The following is a 9,703-nucleotide window of genomic DNA, read 5'->3' as shown; positions in this document are numbered from 1 at the left end:
GTGGAATACACTGTACTTCCTTGGATTAATTCATTCGTATGCGCCTCCGTTGCCGTCAGCGGCCCTAAGAAACCTTGAGAAGTACAGCAGTAAAATATATCCATCCTCTGGTCTGAACATTAACATAAAGCCCTCTTGACAGCACAGTCAATTATAAACACTTGCATGTTCACTTTACATTGAACATATCATGCAATTTATTGTCCAGGTTATTGACACTGCTGAGGAAAAATAATTTTTGCGGAATTACTCATCTCCGTTGTTACCTTTATATGAAATTTATTGCAAAAAGCCTATTGAGCGTATGCGTTTGTTTAAATATAGCACCATGTGGGCAGTATTACAATAGCATTGTCTTAACCTGAGGATATGTCTATATGGTCTGTTTCATGCCTGATTGTACAAAATAAAGCCACACAGAGAATGTCGACTATGTCCTTGTCTAGGAAGCCGCTATAGCATAATGCCTAGCTGCATATAGCTCCCAAACTGCAGTTTGAGACAGGGTATTTAGTCACTATTTACTTCCCGAGACGCAAGGCATTGCACTTCTCTCGCTTCTCCCGAAGGTATGCCGTTGTCAAATATAATGATTCTTGTGAAAAAAGCTTTGCATAAATTACTCGCTCGAATATTCTCAACAAATAAGTTTATATCTTACTCGAATAGCATAAAACGATGCCTTTGGTAATATTGGGAGCTCCCAGCTGTTCGGAAATTACTGATAAGGGTATACTTCCGCTCATCTCAAACGGAATATATCTTGATCGCGAATCGTAAAAATAAGGTTGCGAGTATCTGCGTAACTTCCAAAAAAGGTGAGTTGAATCACACAGCTCTGAGTCATACTTCTACTGTGCCCTTATGCAAAACAGTGCTGTGAGGCAAGTGAGCTTAAACCAGAGTTATCGTTGCCAGGAGCTTGGAGATTTAAAAAATTTTGGGGTTGTGGTGTTTACGCGTGGCGAGGCGGGCGGGCGAGGGGGGCTCGAGGAGTAAGGTCCGTATAAAATCAAGGTGCATACGAAAGCCCGTACAGAAGGAAATTTATGTGTCATTACCCCGCGGGTGAAGTTCTGGCTGAGTTCTTCGGCGTCTTATAAATTGACAGTCATATATTGAGTGAAAACCATATCAAGAACTTTTTCTTGGCACGTTGTAATGGGGACAGTCATGGTCTCGGCACTCAAGGCCTTAAGGGCTTTGCTGAAGTTTTTGAGGGATAGTGAATTGTGCGACCGCCTTTGAATATTGTAGCGCGTAGCATCACGTTACTGTGTGAACTTTTCTCGTTTTCCTCCTCTTTCTCCTTTTATTCCCTTTACCCCTTTCCCCAGCACCGTGCAGCCGGCCGGTACTTACACTGGCTAACCTTCCTGTCTTTCCTTCTCTTTTGTCTGTCTCATCACATCAAATTCATGGATGCTAAATGTACGATTTTGTTCGTTAGTGTCAGAGAATCGCCGCAGCTGCCCGGGTAAGATGGTGCACTTTAGACTATAAGAACGGAACGTTGGTCCAAATTTCACAATAGATGGTGCGTTTACGCCTGTCAGCAACGCTAACAGAGTGATGCGTGGAGCAAACTGCTTAAGTTTCATAAATGTTCATTTCTCATTTTCTGGCATTCTAACTTTAAAAAGTGACAGAACAATTGACATATCTACCAAAGAATACTAGTAAATATAGCCCTGTCGTAGTCCAGGCGGCGTCTCCACATATAACCCATAGGCGTTTCTTCGATAATCAGCGTACAACAAAATAAATAACAAGAAAAAAAGTGACTTTCAGTATGCCGATCTTTCATATCTGGGAACCACTTACGGATTTTTTTTGCCCTTTAGTAAACCGACAAAACAAAATAGGTAGGTAATACTTGCCTCGTGAACCCCCCCCCCCCCCCCCCTTCTAGCGTATTGTACCATCAGCAGTTGACGCTGCTTGCGCCTATCTTGCTAGAATTGGCGCTCGAAATTACTGGTTGACCGTCAGGACCAAATAAAGTTCTTCATACCATTACTAGAGCTACAGTGCCCTTGTTGCCAGCTGTTTAGCAGGTACTGTTACTAAGAGAAAAAAATTGCTCGTGCAAAGAGAAAAAAAATGGAGAGCAGCAATCAAGGGCGAGTAAGAAAGGTAGTTCATCTGCGTTCAGGAATAAACGACGTGGTTGCCCACACTGCTCTCGTATCTTTAAGCGTATTGTCCTTCACCGTGTACTTGAAGCGTGGCCAATACCGCACAACGAAGCCTTCAGACTTTGCAAGTGCTTCGAGTTACCATTGTCTTGATTTATTACCGCTCCTGTAACGGCTCCCAAGAGAGCTGGAGAGGCGTGCTGACAAAACCATTTTCATTGTTTGCTCAAGCAAGCTGGAATGACATGGTTGCTTCTGAGCACTTGGTGTCCGATGGACAGGGCGACGCATTAGGTGGTGGCAGCCCATCTGATGACTTCGGACCTGATAAAAAGGCAACGCCGAGATGCAGTTACCGAGATTTTAGCTAGATCCTAAATATCTCAATTAAGTCAACAAACTGAGCCACTGCCTTCACTATTCAGATCAGCTGCTTGTTGTTGGTGCTTGGAGCACCAGTCTTTTCTTCAGCGCCTCTCTAGTGCAATTTTGTTGCAATAGGCAACGATGAAAGATCACGCAAACGGAAAAAAAATAGACAACTACGAAATTTACTCCATTTGAACAAATCTACCATATGCTGCCTCATGCCCAACACACGTCAGAGAATAAAAGTGATCTATTCAAAGTCTGTGAAAAACTTGCAACGCTGCCACCTTTATATAAACTGCTTCATTGTCCATGTGAGATGTGTAGGTAGAGGCGGACATCCATTTTTTCTTACATCCCTCATCACCTTGCCCCAATTTTGAACCTTAAGAAAGACGTGCTTTTTGCCATATCTTGCAGAGCTTATTGTTGCTATCAGGTGGTTAAAATTTGCTACACGCTACGAATTTGCTGCAGACTTGATTTTCCATGTTTAGTGTCTGTGTGGTATGAGTTGTGGATTCATTCCACCTCACTCTGGGATTTTAAAATATAGCGACCGCCCTAGAAATATGTTTATACTGGCTTGCATCCCCCTCACCACTACAAAATTTTCTTCAACAGATGAACTTCTAATAAACCCGCAGATGCATGTTTTATTTTGCGTTCTTCTCAAATGGATAACAATCGTACTTTTCCATACATTTACTTCTCCTTGAGTAATACGCAGTGGTGATTTCCCATATTTTGTGCTCGGGAATTATACGCTCGAGAAACATAATGAGAAATGGGAGAAAATGGTGGCTTATTCCATATGGGCATGTACATATAGCTAAGTAGATTTCTCGCTCACATAGGGGCTCATTACGTTTACCAAATAATGAGCCAACCGCAATCGTCGTCCTCTCAATCTGAACTCGAAATGCTTATGTTCCCGTTCTGACCATTCTTTCCTGCAGGTAGCACAAGAGGCAGCAAAATACCTAGTGTGAATGTTCCATTGCTTTGTTTCTACTCGTGTTTGCACATCGGGACAAAATTTTGCACCACGTACCTTTCTAGAAAAAGAAAAAGCATGAGCCGGCCATGTGGTTTCATGAAACCACGCAAATGCGCAAACCGCATGGCAACCTCCACCACAGTGTACTTCCTCCATATTTATAGCTTCCGTCATCCGTCGAACAAACTGTGTTAATCGCGGAGACTGTGTCATCAACCCGCGTAGATACCAAAGACATCGCAAAACAAATATGGCGGCTCGTTTGGCCAGTCCTGATATACCGGTGCACGATGTGCAGTAGCTCTTCGGAAGAGATTTATTGCGGCCTATGACGTGTGCCAATATTGGAAGCAGTGCAGTGAAATGCGCAGATGGGCCAATCTTGATAAGTATGCCACAGAATTACATTCACTCAGGCGTAGATTGAGGTCCAAGCTTCCATGCCTGTTTCGTTTTGTGACGCAGCAGATACAGTGGGGGTTTTTTCGCACAGCTGCCACACACGCGTCAGAGAGGCGTGGAGATAGAAACGCGTGGCGGTGCAATGAACATTGCGGAGTAAACACACGCGTAGTGATGTGGAAAGCTGCGTGGAGGGCAAAAAAGATATGTATCGTTGATGGAGGAAGGAATGAGGTAAGAGGGAGCTTTACGCGACAGAATTGAAGCCAGGAAAAGTTGGCGCAACACGTGAACACGTCCGGGTGTGTTTTACTGCTTAAGGACGCGCACTCAGCACACTCTCTTCCAAAAACAAAATGCTTGCGACAGCACTACGCGGGCTGCCCCTCTCGCACGCTGCTAAGAAGACGATAGATGTATGCCTCGCATTAACCGACCCATGTCCAACGAGAGTACTGGAAGAAAATTGCCACAAAGCGCTTGGCAAAAAAGCACCCAATGAAACCTACCGGGAACCAAGCACACTTGGCCGAGTCCGCTGAGACTACAGAGTGCAGGGTCACGTCTCGGGCCGACCTATCCAGAGAGAAAAGGCCAAGAGAACGGCTTCAAGGAGCGTTGGATTGACTGGATGACTGGCCGCGTTACGCTAATGCCCGGTCCTAGTTTATCTATTTCCTCCATGGCGTCGTTTAGAGCGTTGCTACAAACAGCCGTGTCGTTAGCGTAGAGGAGTTTGGAGAGTAGGCACTAAGTGAAGACGGTTTATACATCCGTAAGGATAATCATGAAGATCAATGCGGCGCCACAGGACATTCGCCAACATCTCGGTTGGGGGACGCAACTCATGATACATGCTTTAACGACAGCGGTGTGTGTTACTGCGGTATCTGTTTTGGTGCACAGGTGCGGAGTTGTTAACCTTGCGCTTCAATTTTTTTCTAAGCTTGCCAATTCTCGCAAGTTTGTAACGAATTGCCGGAGCTAAATGAAAATTCTTCTTTCTATTAATGGCCTGGTGTTCTTTCTTTTACGCATTGAACGTTAAACTTTGAATTTCTTATTTCTTAGTACATACGACGCTAGCGGTAATTCTGCACCTCCAGACCGACAGCCCATCGGCATTAAATGTGTCATGGAAACTCTCATGAACATGGGTACATTTAATGCAAAGCAGTCACAATCGTTCGCTTTGTTCAAGGAATAAAAATTAAAACTCAGCTCACCTTTGTCTATTGCCGAAATGTACGAAATGCCCTTAAATGCATTATTATCCGCACTGTATCAATTTTAAGCAAAAGTTAAATCTAAGAACTGAAATTCTATGGTTTTATGTGCGAAAACTAAGATCTGATTATGAAGCACGCCGCAGTTGGGGTCACTAGATTAATTTTGGCCACGTGGGGTTCTGTAACATGGACACAGTGCATAATACAAAGACGCTTTTGAATTTTGCCTCAATCGAAATACCCCCGTACCATACAATCGAAGTAACATATCAACTAAGCCACCCCAAAGGGAGCATGAAATCTAACCTAACATACTTTTTACATCGATGCAACATCAAAGAACGTTAACACATTTAGCATTATCGCAGGCATCTATAACAAGGAAGCTGCGCATCGACCGGTTCCCACAACGTATGATATCCGCACATTTTTTTTTGAAGTAAAAGGCGCTCGAAATGCATGAACCAAGTAAGGTTTTATTCTTGGAGATAAAAGCCACCGCCACCGGTATTGTCGCTCTAGAATTTCATAAGGCATCGCGCTGCGTTGACAGTAAATACTGCGAGAAAAGCAGGGACTAGAACTACGTGCAAATCCACGAGTATGCAAGGAGATAAAGCGAAAGGTAAAATTGTTGCTAAAGCTGCGAGCGTTATGCAGGCTTTACATTTAAGACAGAAACCAAAGGCACCAGCAGATTCGGTAGTGGGGCATGTTCTAAGTGGTAGCTTGAGCTAAGGGTCAACTCCACTTTCCCAGTTTAAATACATATAGAACGACGAAATTGGGCATCTGCTGGACTAATTCGAATAAATTCTGTTGGATTTGACACGCAAAGTTAAGTTCTAGTGACTTATAAAGCACACACAAAGAAAGAACAGCAGGCCATTAATAGAAAGAAGAATTTTGATTTAGCTCCGGCAATTTGTTACAAACTTGCGGGAATTGGCAAGCTTAAAAAAAATTGAAGCTCAAGGATAACAAGTCCGCACCTGTGCACCAAAACAGATACCGCAGTAACATGCACCGCTGTCGTTAAAGCATCTAAAGCTGAGAAACTTGGTACATGAATTTACAGTATACGTGAAATTGCCGTGACAATGTCTAAAACGATTTTGTAAAATTCTTATTCACAAATGTGTGGATATATTAATATGGTATAAAATTTTAAAAAAATTGCTGCCATAGTTGTAACATTAGGTGAAGTTTACAGACTTGTGAAATTGTTCAGGCATGTACACCTCATACTAAAGTCTCTATATCAAATTTTTTAACGTTGGAGGACTTCTCAAAACCAGCGGAGAGCTTAAAGAATAAAAAGTGTGCCCTACAGTGCACACTTTTTGCAAGAAGCCTCGTGAAAATTGCGGCAGTGATTGCTCAGAAAAACGACTTCTCCATTCTAATGAATTTACGTAAAAGCTCCTTAGCTAAAGCTTCCTGCAGTTTTACTTTATGGCTTCATCCACTAGTTTGGAAAGTTATGGTCGAGGAACTGGTAAGCGGGAGCGGAAGAATGTCACGCAGTTCCATCGTTCTGAAATTATATTCGCTTTCGGTGCTTAAAAACAGCTCTGTCGCAAACTGGGGCACTTAATCCTTGAAATCGATATCTGTTTATTTATTTCCTGTTAAAACTCAGACCACTGAATTGGAGAGCGAGAATGACACGCCAGAAAATGCCGGCCCCACAAGTTAGCTGCCCATTTCACTATGTGCGTGTGCTATCCCCGCCAATGTCGGTTGTATACCGTGTGTTTTACGCAACTGGAATGAAACTTTATGAATAGAACGGTATGCCTATGATGAATGAGAAAAACTGTACGTTGTTCGTGGTCGTCTTGGGGTATTTAAACTACAATTTAGGTTCAGTTAGTTAGCCAATTACCTAAGTTTAGTTACGCAATATTTTAAATATTCGTTTAAGTGATACGTATACGTATCACTTAAGTGCGACGTATACGTATACGTCGCATTAAAACAGTTTATAGAGCGTAATACGTCCAAGTAAGTTGTTTGAATGACATTACCTCTTCCATGTGTTTCTTTTTTTTTTTCTACGGGGTTTGAAGTTGACCCCATAACAAGGACAAAAAAGTGTAACTGTGCTCTTGCTCGTCCGTATGGCAGTGTTATCAATTATGGTTTGAAGTAATAAAGGCCTTACACCCATCACAGGCAAATAACATAAAAAAAGAAATCACCCGCGCTTCCAGTCCGTTAAAATGGTCGTCCGACAAGCTGTGTTAGCTACACAGAGTGCTGCACTATGCAAGTCAAACTTCGCAAGCAGTCTATAATGTATATTTTTTGTTTCACCATCCTTTTACCTCATTTTTGCTTTTGCTTGCTTCGCGTGGTGAGCGTGCTTTAGGAGGGCTTTTTTTGTGTGGTCCTCCCAGTGCTTTTTTTTTAGCACTTGAGTCTTCTGTCTTTGTTTTTCTATGCTTTCTTTTTTGCGTGCAAGTTGCTCCGCCTCTTTTTTGCGCTGACGTTTGCGGTAGACCGCATCTTCCTCAGGATAACGCACTACTCGTAGTCTTTCCATAGCTGTAGCAGGGATGGAATGGGTGGAACCACTAATCCAAAGCTCCCTAAATTGGGCCCAAGACCCACCACTGGAGATGCGGGCATTGCAGTCGTTCTGACCATTGGTTGGATTGGCTTGACTATTGACGTGACTGCCAGCACTTGCGCACTTCTTGCGCCAGCAAGAAGTGCCGGCAGTCGCGCGCTCCTATTATCGTCTTTCAATCGCTGGGCGTTGGCCGCAAACCACATGCATAACCCGAGTTTTTTTCGCGGCCGGGTGAAATCAATCGCCAATAAACTCGATGGCGATCTGGCTCAATCGCCAAAAATGGACCGTGTGACCACAGCATCAAATTCGCGTATAGTATTATCATGAGGGGAAATGGGCCATTCCAACTCATTTCCCCCTGTTGGGCGCTTCTTTTCTTCTCCCGCTAGCTCACTTGGCCCCTTTTTAATGAAGCCCGACTACGACAGCACAGTGCTCGCATAAGCAGAGTCGCTGTAAAAATCACGAATGGTTGTTGCATCCGTGTTCAGCACCTGCCTATCTTTAAGGGCCTGGCGGCCGTCGATTTTCACAACGAAGGTGGCGATGTAAGCTGAACGACATGGCCGATCGATTTTTTTCTTCAATATGCACGCCAGCTTCATTCTTTCAAAAGGTGGTTAAGAGCACTGCTGTTCAGACTCATAAAACCACAGCTACGTCCTTTTTTTTCCTACTTCGGGAACTTTCTACAGCTTCCCCCACCTCACTCCTCCCCCCCCCCTCTCCGGCAAAAAAAAGGAACACACACACACGTTGAACATCACGTCATGAGAACCACTTCGTTGGGTGCCTACTGAGCGCGTCCAACAATTTTTCAAGTAATATGTTGCGCATAAAACATCATCAGAAGCATGCGTTATACCACATGGCAACCACGAAGTTTTTACCAAAATTCTATACATTCGCTGCTTTAAAAAGTGTGGCTCATTGGATCAGTAGTACACAACATGCAGAAATATACGTGCTTATTAATGGTACTGACTGGAAGCCCTTGGTGCAGGCCAGGACGAAAAGTGTGGGCGTGAAGAATGTTTCAAAATAGAGGTGAGCTCTTCTCCGAGACCCTTGTGATTTCTCTTAAACTTGCCTGTTGATTATCGTTGACGAATACAACAAGACAACAACGTTAAAGTACTCACTTTGTAAGAGTATGCTTCTTGTTTCCGGTCCTGTAAACACACGGAGCCATGAACTGGTTGAACGCAGTCCCGAACGAGTGAATCGCAGGTGCGTAGTGCTGTAAGTGGAGTGGATTCTTGACCGCATACAGTAACGAAGCAACATATGAGTCTCCCTGAGCGTTCACGCAAGCGACCAAGCTGTCCACCTCTCCAGTTACCGGAAACTAGTGCCGTGCAGGTGTGGCCAATCCACTGATGAACAGGCTAGACTTTAATCGGCACTCAGGCAATGTTTCCAAAGCGGCACTCTCGCACGTTGCAGGAGTCTTTCGCTGACTGTTATGAAACTGAAAATGCACCGGTTTACTTGCTATAAACAATATAACATGAAACCTCTGGTATATTAAAACACATCGAGACACACGCTGCTGGCTAAGTGGGGCTGCCGTGTTCATTCCGAACGCAAAAAAAACGAAAGTGCAATACGCCGAACGCAGCATGTGACGAAAAGAGTATACTTCCAATTGAAGCCCAAGCTATCCAGTCGACGCCAGGAAATGCGTTATCAAAGCGAGGCGTACGAAGCGATGGCCATGATGTTGGTGATAACGTATGCTTGCATCCTTCTGGTCGAAGTTAGTTCCGCTGGGCAGACGGAACACGGATATTGAAAACAGGCGTTTACAATTACGTATTACACGCGATAAAACCCCACCGCGCGTCAACTGGGACGGTTCTTTTTCGACGTTGTTCAATGCGCTGTGCAAGCAATATTTTTGCTTTTCGGGCAAAAAGTGAGACATTCAAACGCTGCAGAACTCCAGAGAGGCTTCTGATTCATTTTAGTAAATACAAAATTG

General features: G+C 43.8%; 1 long non-coding RNA gene across 1 annotated transcript; it reads right to left on the bottom strand.

The window, feature by feature from the left end:
• Positions 1-2,337: 2,337 nt before the first annotated feature.
• On the bottom strand, positions 2,338-9,317 carry LOC139059188 (uncharacterized). Its single transcript, XR_011513980.1, has 3 exons — positions 8,862-9,317; positions 4,419-4,485; positions 2,338-2,462 (listed from the first exon to the last, which is right to left on the bottom strand). It is a non-coding gene; the product is annotated as an uncharacterized lncRNA (long non-coding RNA).
• Between the last annotated feature and the right edge of the window lie 386 nt (positions 9,318-9,703).

This window comes from Dermacentor albipictus, chromosome 4, assembly GCF_038994185.2.
Source record: "Dermacentor albipictus isolate Rhodes 1998 colony chromosome 4, USDA_Dalb.pri_finalv2, whole genome shotgun sequence".
NCBI classification, from domain to species: domain Eukaryota; kingdom Metazoa; phylum Arthropoda; class Arachnida; order Ixodida; family Ixodidae; genus Dermacentor; species Dermacentor albipictus.
Note: the sequence above shows the minus strand (reverse complement) of the source record. Positions and strands in the feature narration are given on the sequence as shown.